The sequence below is a fragment of the Maniola hyperantus genome, chromosome 17 (genome assembly GCF_902806685.2).
Source record: "Maniola hyperantus chromosome 17, iAphHyp1.2, whole genome shotgun sequence".
NCBI lineage: Eukaryota > Metazoa > Arthropoda > Insecta > Lepidoptera > Nymphalidae > Maniola > Maniola hyperantus.
The window spans coordinates 4201098-4215895 of record NC_048552.1 but is presented as its reverse complement, the minus strand read 5'-3'; the positions used below and the strand labels follow the sequence as shown (position 1 = coordinate 4215895).

General features: G+C 40.3%; 1 protein-coding gene across 1 annotated transcript in view; it reads right to left on the bottom strand.

Annotated features, from left to right (window-relative positions):
• The window catches only part of Ptpmeg2 (Protein tyrosine phosphatase Meg2), a 95504-nt gene that overhangs the window by 78866 nt on the left and 1840 nt on the right, over nt 1–14798 (bottom strand). The window lies entirely within an intron of this gene.

The following is a 14798-nucleotide window of genomic DNA, read 5'->3' as shown; positions in this document are numbered from 1 at the left end:
TATTTCACACCTTCATTTTCAAAAACCTTTTCTTAGCGGATGTCTTCATCATGATAGATAGCTCTGCATGCCAAATTTCAGCCCGAACTGTGCAGTACTTTGATCTGTGCGTTGATAGATCAGTCAGTCAGTCAGATTCAGATTTCCTCATTTTCTCTAACAGTGCAGATCTATGTATTTACTACCTATCGATACAAAAAATTATGGTGGTATTACTAGCACAACTTAATTTGCGATGAATCATGATTTAGAAATTCTTCTGAGAAATGTTGTAATGTTTTCCTCTAGCGCAGGCCGCAGGGTACGAGATAAAAAAATTACGTTGAAATTCGCAGAAGTTCGTTATTTGACCCGATCGGCAACTTCTTGGTAAGAGTTTTATAGCGTTTACCTTTGCTATTGAGAATTGTAACAATTAATTTATTCAACGAATCTTTGATCGAATCAACCTCACTGTTTATTCAGAGCTTTCTTATTTCAAAAACGTTTTTTCTGGAGATTTCTGAAGTTTCTCAAAATCTCACTGATTTCTCCCAAATCAGTCCTACGGGTCAGGCGGAGCAGAGTAAACATATAATTATTAATTAATATCTACGACATTTGACTGGCAGTGTGATCTAAGTTGGTTTATCTTTTAAAAAGCATTTATTAGATGACGCTTTTGATGATATTTTTCGTCCTTATATTGACATAGGAGTTTATGCATGTATAATGTATATGCTTCTTACTTCCATCTTCCAGAGTACAGCGTTCTATCTAAAATTGCATCATCAAGTGAGATCGCGGTCAAGGGTCTATTGTAATTGAATTTTTGTTGGGAGCCCTTGCAATTACCGTAGACTGTAAAGGCGGCTTAAGAGTCACGTGTGCCGTGTATGGACGCAAATACATTAGAAGGGAGGGGCTAATTCTTCCGGGATGTGTATCCTGTGCGGTGACCGTATTAGTGCCGGCGACCACGCTAGCGGATAAAGTTTAATATGCATGTGTTCGCGTGTATTTCTAGTTTCTACGTTTTCGTTATAGATTCTAGGTTTTCGTCCAACCCACTGATATTACACTTCTTCTTACTTTGCTTTATACACTTCGCCAATGTCACGTGAAAAGAAAGAGTCACACAGGCATGAGATTATACTTCTGAACCTGTATAAATCGTAGCAAATCAACTTTCGCAAGTCTTTCCATTCGTAACTTTCGTAAATTGACTTCTGCAATTAGAATACGATTTCTTTAGTTTGTATTAATGTGAAAATCAATTCAGCTACGAAAAGTAGGATCTGTTGCGCGTAGAAATAAAAACCGGCCAAGTGCGAGTCAGACACCGAGGGCATACTACAGTCGTATTTTTTCGAGATTTTGCACGATAAATCTATTAAGTATGACGTATAAAAATAAATAAAAATCTGTTTTAGAATATACATGTAATCCCTTTCATATGATACCACACTTGGTATAGTAATCTTACTTTTAAAGTTGAAGATACTATTTATTTGTTCATGAACATTTTTAATTATTTTCTTGTGATATAACCACAAATTCACAGCTTTCGGAGATTTCCCCTCAAGTGAAACGTTAAGACCTACCTACCTGCCAAATTTCATTATTTTAGGTCAACGGGAAGTACCCTATAGGTTTCTTGACAGACAGACAGACAAACAACGAAGTGACCCTATAAGGGGCTCCTTTTGTCTTTTTGAGGTACGGAACCCTAAAAATTGTATTAATATTCAAAATTAATGATGGCTAGGTCCAGAGATGGCTACAGAGTCCATTACCATTTATAAAGTGGTCACAGCATGCATTAAGAATATTTTATAATGCAATGCGTACTTTATAAATTCGAATCAACAAAGCTTTAAAGTGGTTTTCCTTTTATTTACCAGTAGGTAACCATAGCTATTGCATTTGCAATTTTTAATTAATATTGCCTTTTACTGGTTATAGGCTATCAGCGTCATAGCCTCATAGGTATTATTATGCTTGTCCTGAAAGCTAGCTTACCGCATGAAAAATCATTCAAGGAAATTTTATGGTAGGTATGTTATGTAACATGACAATAACACACAGCTGCTAATAGGTCCTACAAAATTGAAACATTATTGAGGTTAGATTAAATACTATGAAACTTAAAGGATTTTCTCGGATTATTTTTAAACCGAATGTAATGTAGGCACAAGCGATATGCCTAAAAAACTTATTTAGTGGTTCTTGGGCCTACACCTAGTGTACCGAATTCCAGTTCTCTAGATAGTTTGAATCTACAGATGTCGATCACTTATGGAGTCATCAAATTTAGCTTAGTAAGTAAGTACCTAGACAACTATAGCCTATAAAATATGTGACCATATTATGGCCCGAATACGACAGACATCACTAAATACAAAATATTGTAAATAATCCATGCTAATTAGTTCAATTAGATCCCGGGGAAGGACATCCCGGGACTTTTAAAAACTTGCGCGGACAAAATCGCGGGCAACATCTATTACAATAGTACAACATAAAATATCAGGAAGAACGAAGAGTAAATAAAAGCTTAAAACCATCGAAATATTATATCAAAATCACACAACACGAGATCCTTGACCTGCGTTCTGATAACACGTCCTTTTTCACAACCTACGACCACGATATCGAAAGCAAAACGCGTGCAACCCAAAGCACAAATCAAAACAGATCACTCGTACATGTCCACCGGTTACAATAGTCCTCAGCTGTTACAAAGTACGGAACGCACGATCGTATGAACGCGACCACTAGTAGCAACTGTCATCAGCGAAAAGTATCAACAAAACAAGTGAGGTAGAACGACCGCAACCAATACCAAATACAGTAAACTGTAAGCCACACTGTTACATAAACACTTAGTTCCTTTGACTTCTACATTTTATGCGATTTGATTAAAAAAAACTTTATTATTTTGATGCATAGGTATTATTAACTAAATCCGATTCCGCTTCTCTACGGGCTCAGACTTATATTACTCGTAATTACATATTAGGAAAGTAAATAATTCCCTTGCTCATGGGAACTTCGGGATAAAAATTCCAAGTTCAGCCATCTACTCATTTTCGAGTTTTGTGAACGCAAATATATGCAATGAAAATAATATTGCGTAGAAAGGATTTCAGTTCCAATTTCACGAATAAATATGGTAACGTCAGAGTGAACTAGAGTGAGGGAACTCTCGGTTGATCCTGAATCGACGATGATATGGCTACTTTAGGGCTATACCTGTATCAAATGTAACAACATTGGACGCGACGTCGAAGCCTCGACGTTTTGTTAGAAGTTCCCTAACTGTCGTGAACTGTGGTAATCTAATCCAATCCAATCTCTGATCCGAATCCAAGCTATTCAGTGGACATCTTTGACATATCTACGTCATATGTGCGATTTGAACCCGAGGCACATCCGAGATATTCTCACGGATGACGGAAGTGCAGTGCGTAATCGCTCTGATTGCTTATGGTACGATTACACCTACCGAGTAGTGAAGCGAGACAGTTAAATGTCACTCGGCCGAGACAGTGTTGTGGCTGAGAAATTGTGGCGAAATTTCACTCGTTAAGTGTTTATACCAACCGAGTACTCTGCCGAGGACACTGACTCGCCACTGTACTCGTTAGGTGTAATCGTACCATTAGTATTCAAATGAGAGCCAAACTAAGTTTGTCTGGAGCGCAATGCGAATAAATCCCTCATATGTATCAAAAAGAGCAGTGGTTAATTACCAAAAACAAACTTGTGTTATCACAATGAACTTGCTTAAGTGAATTAATATCATGGCAGGCATATTACGTGAGTCAGTAGTCACGCCCTCGCTGGGTACACCCGAGACTGCGTAGGAGGAGGTCCATATCGAGGTGAGCGTAGGTGCTCTCATCGGATCAAACTGAATTGTTAATTCAAACGTAAAACTTTTACCGCTTATGACGCAAATCGAAGTTAGCAAGTTCGACATCTACCTACGTAGTTAGCAATTATCAAGTAGGTACCTATAATGTGAAAATTTTGCATCACATATTCTTCACTAGATGATGCCCGCGACTTCGTCCGTGTGGATTTAGGGTTTTTACAAATCCCGTGGGAACTTTTTAATTTGTCTGGATAGCCTATGTCCTTCCTCGGGATGTAAGCTAAATTTGTACCAAATTTCATCAAAATTGGTTAAACTGCTGGGCTGTGAAAAGCTAGCAGACAGACAAACACACTTTCGCATGTATAATATTAGTAAGTATGGATGGTTGCTTGGAAGAGATTTTTAGGCCGCCAAATTATACTTTACATCTATTAAAATTTGCTTTACAACACAACAAAGTTCTTAATTTAAAAAAAACAGTGCGGATATCTTCAGCATTTCTATAAAAATCAAATACATAACATGTATGCTGAATTTTTAATGTTATTCAAGCTTAGCAAGCATAGAGTTATGATACTAGATCACTGAAGCTTAGCGTAAGAGATGTGGACACTCTAAATGTTAAATAGCGATCTCATAGACAAACCTCTTTTAAACAAATTCATCCTCGATTAGGCACTACAATTTACACTGCACATCATTATTTACACGACGTATAAATAGTAATTAAAATTACGATACGTATATCAAGAACTATTAAAAATAAACACTTGAGCAGTTGAGAAGTTTCCAAGAAATATCCTATGATACCTATGCAAAAATATGTAGAGAAGTAGGCACTCTATGACGCAACGATTCCAACAATGGGAGGGGATTTGAAAACAATAACAATTTCACTAGCTAATGTTTTGAAGAGTTCATTGATATGACGACATTTTATCACGAAACTTGGAAAATAATGAAACTCAATGAGAGGTGTGGGTTTATAACTCCTACGCTGTTTATTTAACCACTTGAGTAGATAGTGGTTTAAATGCATCCATCACTAGTCTAAGCCTCAGCAAAGACTAGAATTTATCTAGGCTGTAGGTAATCTATGCGCACTTTCCTCAAACTTAGAGTTGAAAGGAGATAGATTTATGTCAAGTTTCGTTTTATTTAAGTCCACCTAGATGTGGCAGTAGGTGTGCCAAATTACTTGTTGCCAATTGAGAGCCTCACGAAGTTGCCGAAAAGAGTTGTAGGAGACAATGAAAAGCGCGGTATGGCCTATAGGACGGAACTTGTTTTAGAGCTAGCGCGCACCACGATGCGGTGACTTGCGGTGCGTTTTAAAATGCGTAAATTTGAATTTAAATGTATAAAAATCCGGTGCGGAATCAATTCCACAGTGCGCGCGCTTCTATGCAGTTCTATAGTTCACAGATTTTGAGGGGGAAAAATGTACGGAAATTTACCGTGGTGCTCTTACTAAAGATACGATTTTTGGCAATTCCGAAAAGCACTGCACTACAACACGTATAGGTACCTATAGAGATGTCAATCGGATTATGACGCTCCGCCCCGCACATCGTGCACGTCACCCGCGCCCGCACAGGGTAAGCGCGGGTCTGTGCGGGTGTGCGGGGCGTTCCCACCTCGATCGTTATCTCGACCTGCCGCGTACTTTATACTTGTTGTAGTGTTTTTCCTAAAGCGTCTGCTCTGGTCCGCCAGCACTACAAAACCCGATTGTTGACACTTTTCAACTTACGGCTATAATACACAGCAATCTTAGCAATTCAGATAAGTTTGGTGCTAGAGGTGCTAATATAAATTAAGAGGAGGAAGAGAGGTTTGATAGATTTCCGTAAAATTATCCAGTTTTAAATCTACACGGGTTTAAAGATTAAATCCTTGAGCCCTACACGATAGAAATAAACATTTTAACGGAAATCTGGCAAACCACAAACACAGGATATATGTTCCTAGAACTTATTTATAATGTTTCATTGAGTTTGATAATGAGAGCCAAAGTAAATAAGTTTGGAGCGTATTACGAATAAACTCTCTGTATGTGTCTGGAAGGAAAGGCTAAATGACGGTGGGAAGAAAGTATTAAACGTTTTTATAATAAAGAAAGTATGGCTTCAAATGGGTAATTGAAACAAGGGTTCAGGGACAATATGGCACGCAGGAGGTGTGAAGCGAGCCTGAGACGCGTCCGTTACAGACGACACGCTCCCAAGAGCACATTGTCACTTTATCCACAGCCGTGAAAAACACCCTTTTCACAATAGACATTATAATTTACCTTGCTAAGAAGTAAAATGCAAATAAAAACAAGTATTTCTATAATTTTATACGTAAAGTAGAAAGCCAGCTGCGAAAGCTTAGTGTGGTTAAGATATCGGCCTCCTACTTCGGGGGGGTCCGTGGTTCACTCCCGGACACGAACTTCCAACTTTTCGGAGTTATGTGCGTTTAACGGTGAAAGAAAACATCGTGAGGAAACCTGCAAATGCATAATGTTTCAAAGGTGTGTTAAATCTGCCAATTCACATTAAGCCAGCGTGGTAGACTATGGCCAAACCCTTCTTATTCTAAAAGGAAACCAGTCCTCAAAAGAGAGCTGGCGATGGGTTGAACACAGGTTGAACATGATGAAATATCTAGTTAGTCACTTTACGACCCACAACGCCAAAAACGCTAAATTTCAAATCGAATTTCATTATTATAATATGTAGGTGTGTAATCCTACACGATCGACCTGACGAACAATGCGAAAAGTCAGAAAGGAAATTACAGTTGCAGTTGGTTTTATATTTGAACGCTCTCGGATAATGAACATAATACCAAAGAGGAAACTAATTTCCTCCTATTTCACACTGAAATATTAATTACTAATCATGTGACTTTATTATTTCCCTGTATAGGATGACCTATTGCCTGTTACGTAAAAATTTTGAAAATATAGGATTTTCACACTGTTTTTAGGGTTCCGTACCTCAAAAGGAAAAACGGAACCCTTATAGGATCACTTTGTTGTCTGTCTGTCTGTCGGTCTGTCAAGAAACCTACAGGGTACTTCCCGTTGACCTAGAATCATGAAATTTGGTAGGTAGGTGGGTCTTATAGCTGGTATTAGGGGGAAAATCTGAAAACCGTGAATTTGTGGTTACATCACACAAAAAAAATGTGGTCATAAACTAATAATTAGTATTTTCAATTTTCGTAATAAGATAACTATATTATCAAGTGGGGTGTCATATGAAATGGCTTCACTTGTGCATTCTAAAACAGATTTTTATTTATTTTTATGCATCATAATTTTTGAATTATCGTGCAAAATGTCGAAAAAATAATACTGCAGTACGGAACCCTCATTGCGCGAGCCTGACTCGCACTTGGCCGGTTTTTTGAGTCAACCTTGCAATCTGACGCACCATTGACCTATGTGTCTGATAACTGCTAAAGAGTAACCGCTTCGTTTCTTACTGGTAAAAACAACATTGGAAAGGATTGCAAAGAATAATTCAGTTAATTTTTGTATCATGGCAACCCCCCGCCAGACAGCAGTCTAGCAGGGGGTTACCACGACTCTAAGTGTCTGGCAAAGTGTGACGTGATTTCTACTACTATCCCGAAGAAAATATAAAAAATTAGACTTTATACATTGACCTAAGATTTATTACACCTTTATTACATGTTATCTCCCAAAGCCACCATTATCCAAACAAACATCCAAACAAACGTTCCTCCCAGGGTTGGGAACAATACGCAGAGAAACTTTCAGCTTTTATAATATAACGGAGGTCTGACACGCACTCGCTCTCTCTCTATAATAGAAATTAAACTAAGCGGATGGCACATTACGTGGCCAGCAGCAAGCAACCTATTTATTCAATACTGAAAATGCGTGCTGAAAAAAACGTCTCACGGTTCGGCTGTTGATCGTTGTAAGTTGGAACGCTGTTCGTACTCGGCTGTTATACAAAATTAAAAATACAGTACGCAGCCGAAAGTAATGTACATCGACCATTAGAAGGAGATAGCAGATTTGTAGAGCGTTGTGCCTGTCGTTGAGACCTACAAAACGACATATAGGTATGAGTGACAGAGACAACGCTCTACAAAGCTGAAATGTCATTCTAAAGGCCGATGTACATTACTTTCGGCCGCGTATTGTACAATACTTTCTGTCGCGTACTGTACTATACCTTACAGGTACAGAAGGCTCACTCCGCAAAGACATTTAAATAAATAGCGACTCTTGCAACGACGCAATAAAGTGCAGTTTAGCTCGCACAGCACTGAGGACTAAAATTTAACAAACGCTTTTCTGCCTATTGCGTGATCTCTATCTCTCTTGCGTGATCTCTTATCTCTCTCTCTCTCTCTCTCTTTTGTGACATAAGATACCGCGCCGTAGGTATATTATCTCGGGTCACGTGACCAAGTGAGCACGGCCTGGAAATAAAAGCCAACAAACAACAAATTCTAAGATTGTGCTTATAACGTGAACGTCTTTATTGACATTGTAGCAGGTCCGGACATCTCCACTGATGCGTGCGTGCACCGCGCCGCTTGGCGCCTGACTGAGCTACATTTTGATCGCACGTTCCTTATATAGAAGCTGTAGTGACTAGTGAGACGAGTGCTCCGATGTATGGACGGGACCTCCGCGCTGCGCCGCTGACTGCTGCTAACTGAGCTGCAAGACAACGGTTCCTTGCCTTATATAAGCCACACCGTGGTCACACCTGTTGCACGAAACCGCTTGCTGCGCATGCGTCCATCTCGTAGTTTATGATGGTTATTTGTTAATTATTATGCTCATGTACTCGTCGGTGGTAGTTATGTCTTACGCGCCCCAAGATCCTATATAGCAAATACCCTAATAAATGAATTCATGATCACAAAATCGAGTTTTATTCGAATTGCCTAATAACAAAGATATGGACGGCAATACTGGTAACTCCGACGTAAAAAAGAAGACCTACAGAACTCGCAGCAATATCACTCAAGTCCTCGTCATTCCGGTATTTTGGCGTCATAGACCACGATTGTGGTTCGCCCAGTTCGAATGTATAGTCGCAAGCCAGAAACTCAGCGATGAAGCTAAATTTCAATTCGCCATCGGTCAGCTTGAATTATTGCGACATCGAGCAAATCGGCGACATCGTGTTGGAGCCCCCCCGCGACTGCGAAGTACGAAACTCTCAAATCGAGGTTAATAGATTCTTTATGAAGAATCAAACACGAAAAGATTACACAAGGTAATACACGACATGGAGCTTGGGAGCCAGAAGCCATCGCAACTGTTAAGGCGAATGCGAGATGTGGCACAGAAATTATTTCCAGAAGATACTTTGAAGCTACTGTGGATAAGTCACCTGCCTCAAGCTGTTCGTACCCCGCTATCTATGAGCACCGAAACGAGCCTAGATAAACTCGCCACAACGGCCGACAAGATGATCGAACAACAAAATTCAGAAGTGAACTCCGTCTGCCAATCATCAACATCAACACAGGGCAATAGTGATTCGATAGTTTTAAACAAAATCGAAGAATTATCGAAGGAAATCACCGCTATTAAATTGAACCAATCACAGTTTTCTCGTCGGCCCCGCCGAGTCAACATTTATCGCCCACCCGTATCGCAAGAACAGAAGTTTAACCACTCAAGAATTTGTTTCTACCATCGTCGGTTTGGAGACCAAGCTTATCGCTGCCTATCGCCCTGTGAATACAAAAAGCAAGTTAACAACCAAAGTACGGGAAACTAACGACGACTCAAGCTGCGACGGGAGCCCGGGTCGAAGAAGTACAATTGAACCGTCTATTCATCAAGGACAAATCAAGCGGATTACGTTACCTAGTCGATACTGGAGCCAACATATCAGTCCTACCACTGCAAAACTTCTAGAGAAAAGTGCGCGATCCTCAAAATTAGCTTTATGCAGCTAACGGGACCCCCATACCTACTTATGGCAGCCAAACAACCGAGCTCGACCTAGGTCTACGACAAACATACAAATGGACGTTCGTCATAGCTTCAGTGAGCCGACCCATTATAGGCGCAGATTTTCTACAGCATTACAACTTGATGGTCGACATTCGAGGCCGAAGATTAATTGACTCAAGAGGTACTTCCATAGCAAGAGGATGTGTATCTTCGTCTCTAGAACCAAGCATACGTACTATCGATGATAGGCAACCTTATCACGATATATTGGCGAAGTATCCCGACATCACGCGACCCAACTCAATGAAAACTTCCCAAAGCAACGTAGAACACTACATCGAAACTACCGGCCCACCAGTATTTGCAAAGGCACGACCACTATCACCACAGAAAAGCAAAATTGCTAAGGAAGAATTCCAACACATGATGGACCAAGGAATCTGTCGGCCTTCGAGCAGTCCCTGGGCTAGTCCACTACACATGGTGGAAAAGAAAAATGGCCAATATCGTCCATGCGGTGACTACAGAAGACTAAATGCGATGACAGTACCGGATCGCTACCCCGTGCCACGCCTTCACGACTTCACGCATTGTTTAGAAAACAAGAAAATTTTCTCGAAACTTGACCTGGAAAAAGCCTACTTCCAAATAAAAGTACGAGACAGCGATATCAAAAAGACCGCGATCATCACTCCTTTCGGGCTTTTTGAATTCACCAAGATGTGTTTCGGATTGAGAAATGCAGGTCAAACCTTCCAGAGACACATCGATAATGTGCTAAGGGGCCTACCAGTATTTCCCTTCATTGATGATATACTAATAGCTTCGGAGACTGAAGAGAAACACAGAGAACATCTAGAAGAAGTCTTTAAACGCTTGGAGGAAAATGGCTTGACGCTGAATGTTTCAAAATGTACCTTTGGTGTACCACAGCTAGACTTTTTGGGTTACACCGTTTCAAAAGATGGCATCAGACCCACAGAAGAAAAAGTCAAAGCCATATCTACGTATCCATTACCTGAAACCATTCAGCAACTTCGAAGATTTTTGGGAATGTTAAATTTTTACCGGGAAAATATACCCCAAGCAGCAGAGCATCAAAAAGAGCTTCATAGATACCTCCATAATACTAAGAAGAATGATACAACAAAAGTACAGTGGACAGACGCGGCTAAAAAGGCTTTCGAAACATGTAAAGAAGATATCAAGTCCGCAGCTTTGCTATACCATCCATCCTCAGGAGTTCCATACTCTCTTATGACCGACGCCTCAGACTCATGTGCCGGCGCCGTTCTACAGCAAAAAATAAAAGGATCATGGGTACCTATCGGTTTTTTCTCCAAGAAGTTTAATGAAGCGCAAAGGAAATACAGCACATACGACAGAGAACTATTGTCAATCTACATGGCCATTCGTCATTTCCGGCATGTCTTCGAGGGTCAAGAACTAACGATTTATACCGACCACAAGCCATTAACCTACGCACTAACTGCGCAAAGTAAGACTGAGTCTCCGCGCAGAGCACGTTACCTGGATTACATCGGTCAGTTCGCGTCCGAAATCAAATATATCTCCGGCAAAGAGAACGAGGTTGCAGACGCTTTATCAAGAGTTGAAACCTTATTTTGCCCTTCTCCGATTGACTACAAACAGTTGGCCCAGAGTCAGAAAGACGACGTCGAACTTATCAATCTACAAGAACGCAGCAATTTGAAATTCCAAGCAATAACCCTACCTGACACTTCAGCAACTATCATCTGCGAGATGTCTACGGGAATCGCACGCCCATACCTGACTTATGAGTTTCGTAAACTAGCATACAAAGCAATTCACGAGCTTAGTCATCCGGGCGTTAGAGGAACAAGGAGATTGGTCACTGCACGATTTTTTTGGCCCAGCATGAATAAAAATGTGAGCGAATGGACTCGAACCTGCATACCCTGCCAGAAATCAAAAGTGCAACGACATGTCCGTTCACCCCTTGAACATTTCGAGTTCGCAGAAAAATTACGACACGTGCACATGGATATCATCGGACCACTACCCATATCAAACGGGTATCGTTATTGCCTGACTATGATAGACCGAGCTACAAGGTGGACTGAAGCCTGCCCTATTATGGATATAACAGCAGAAACCGTAGCGACAGCATTCTATGAAGTATGGATAAGCCGCTTTGGGACACCGGAAAAGGTCACAACAGATCAAGGGAGGCAATTCCAGGGTGACATGTTTAAGAATCTAGCACGACGTATGGGAATACAACAAAACCGCACCACAGCTTACCATCCGCAGACCAACGGTATCATTGAAAGATGGCACAGAACCCTGAAATGCGCATTAACGACACGCCTAAATGCAGATAACTGGTCTTACGAACTACCTACCGTTTTATTGGGACTTCGCGCAGCCGTCAAAGAAGATATCGGGCACAGTGCAGCAGAGTTATTATACGGACAGACGATTCGCTTGCCAGGAGAGTTCTATGCTGCAGCGAACACTAATTCAACCGAACCCAACCTGAAACTGATGAATAATATAAGTGATGCAATAAGAAAATCGCAAGAGCAAAGGAAGCCAAACTGTCGTCCAATATTTGTTCCCCAAGACCTTTTAAAATGCGAACATGTATTCATACGACACGACGCAGTAAGCAAGCCACTCACACCCGCCTACGACGGCCCGTTTCAAGTCATCGAGCGAAGTGCAAAATTTTTCAAGATCTGTGTGAAAAACAAGATAATAACTATTTCTATCGATCGACTGAAACCAGCATACGTCATAAAGAACCCCGATCAAGAAGAAGCACAACAAACTAAAAACTACGCTTATATAACAAGATACGGAAGAGTCTCTAAACAACCCAATCGCTTCGCTGATGGGGGAGCGGTGTAGCAGGTCCGGACATCTCCACTGATGCGTGCGTGCACCGCGCCGCTTGGCGCCTGACTGAGCTACATTTTGATCGCACGTTCCTTATATAGAAGCTGTAGTGACTAGTGAGACGAGTGCTCCGATGTATGGACGGGACCTCCGCGCTGCGCCGCTGACTGCTGCTAACTGAGCTGCAAGACAACGGTTCCTTGCCTTATATAAGCCACACCGTGGTCACACCTGTTGCACGAAACCGCTTGCTGCGCATGCGTCCATCTCGTAGTTTATGATTGGTTATTTGTTAATTATTATGCTCATGTACTCGTCGGTGTAGTTATGTCTTACGCGCCCCAAGATCCTATATAGCAAATACCCTAATAAATGAATTCATGATCACAAAATCGAGTTTTATTCGAATTGCCTAATAACAAAGATATGGACGGCAATAACATTATCTATAGTATTCCGAAGACGATTAAAGTTCTTTTAAAGAGTAGGAGCTCTGATAGCGCTATCTAATCGGATAACACTCGTAAAATCAAATTAGTAGTTAAGCAGCTACAAAATGCGAGGTGTTCTGATTCTGAGTGGTGCACTCAATAAGCCGACGCGATTGAGCGACGCGCGACGCCCTCTCAGCGTCACTCACACTTAAACCGAACTGATTTATGGGCAACGATTTCCGTTCTCACATACCTAATTCCCATTTCATCTCATACCTGCAAATTACTGCGTATTTACGCTCTTTATTGTAATACAGCTTATGTTCATTGAGGGGGCAAACTTTACGTCTGGGAAGCCAGACCGACGACGTGCCAAATTTACGTCTGGCTATGGTATGGCCATATAGTTAGTTAGTACCATAGTTTTTTTAAAGGATAAACTATAGGGTGTATCGGTGTTAAGTAAGTACCTACTCAAAGCAAGGTGGTTCTAGCTTTCTAAATTTCCTGAAGATGCGGGCAGTCAGCATGACACAGACCACCACTCTTAGGGTGGATTCTCTGTGCAGCATAACTATCTCTCACGAGGTTAGCTGCCTTTGCACACCTTTAGTGTGCAGTTTTGACTTAATAATCTTATTTTATTTTATATACCTAATTAATTTACTTATTATATATTTAAGTATGATTATTTACTTATTTTAATTTTGTATATTTTTGTTTGTGTGCTTTGGGTTTTTAACTTAAATAAAGAAACTTATTATTATTAATATTTGTCTGAGCTCTGCAATATACTCCCTGATGCTTAGCAACCGAGACTTATGATACGAACGAAATAGGATAAAAGGGTGAAGGCCTATATTTGGCAATAATAATAATAATATGTTCTGTACATTTATCATTTTGTAATAACAGATAATGTTGTAGTGCAGGAACCTACTTGGTAAATCATAATGTACCTATAACGGAAGTTTTGGAAGTATGGGCGCCTAATACGTCACGTAGGTGTGCGCACGTGTCTAAATAAATGTTCAAGTAAACAATCGATCGGTTATTGGTGGTGTGACGTCATGTCAATAATTACTATTGTATTATATTTAGTAGGTTCACATTATTCCAATAGCAATCAAGTTACTAAACCAGCAATCCAATCAACCAGTGGGTTAGATAGTCATAACTCCAGTGGCCATCCAATCCAATGTGAGTGCTAGTGCCAACCAGTGAATTGGTTCAGTTAAAATATTATGTGTGTTCAGAACTTTGCCTAAATTACAGTGTTTTTGGCCAACAATTTCTGTGGCATGCAGAGAGTAAAAACGAGAAAGAAATTACAATTAATAGGAAAGACAGAATTTGTGTAGTGAGCGTGAAATTCACTGTGATAAACTACAGAATAGTTTAATGTTCCTCTGGGAATCACTAACTAGTAACTGCTTGAAAGACCCTTACAGCAAAACTTGTGGTAATGTAAACTTAGCATGTGGTTCATGAGACTAACTCATGGAGAAATGTGATATTCAATATTTCAATAGGTATACTTAGTAATTTCAGTATTTGAAAATTATCTGTAGATCTCTGTGTTCAGTAATGGGTCCGAAATATGTGTTCTCTGTGTTATCGTTTGCTGTAAAACTTAATTTTGTGGCCTAGTCCAGTTCTATTCACCAGCTCC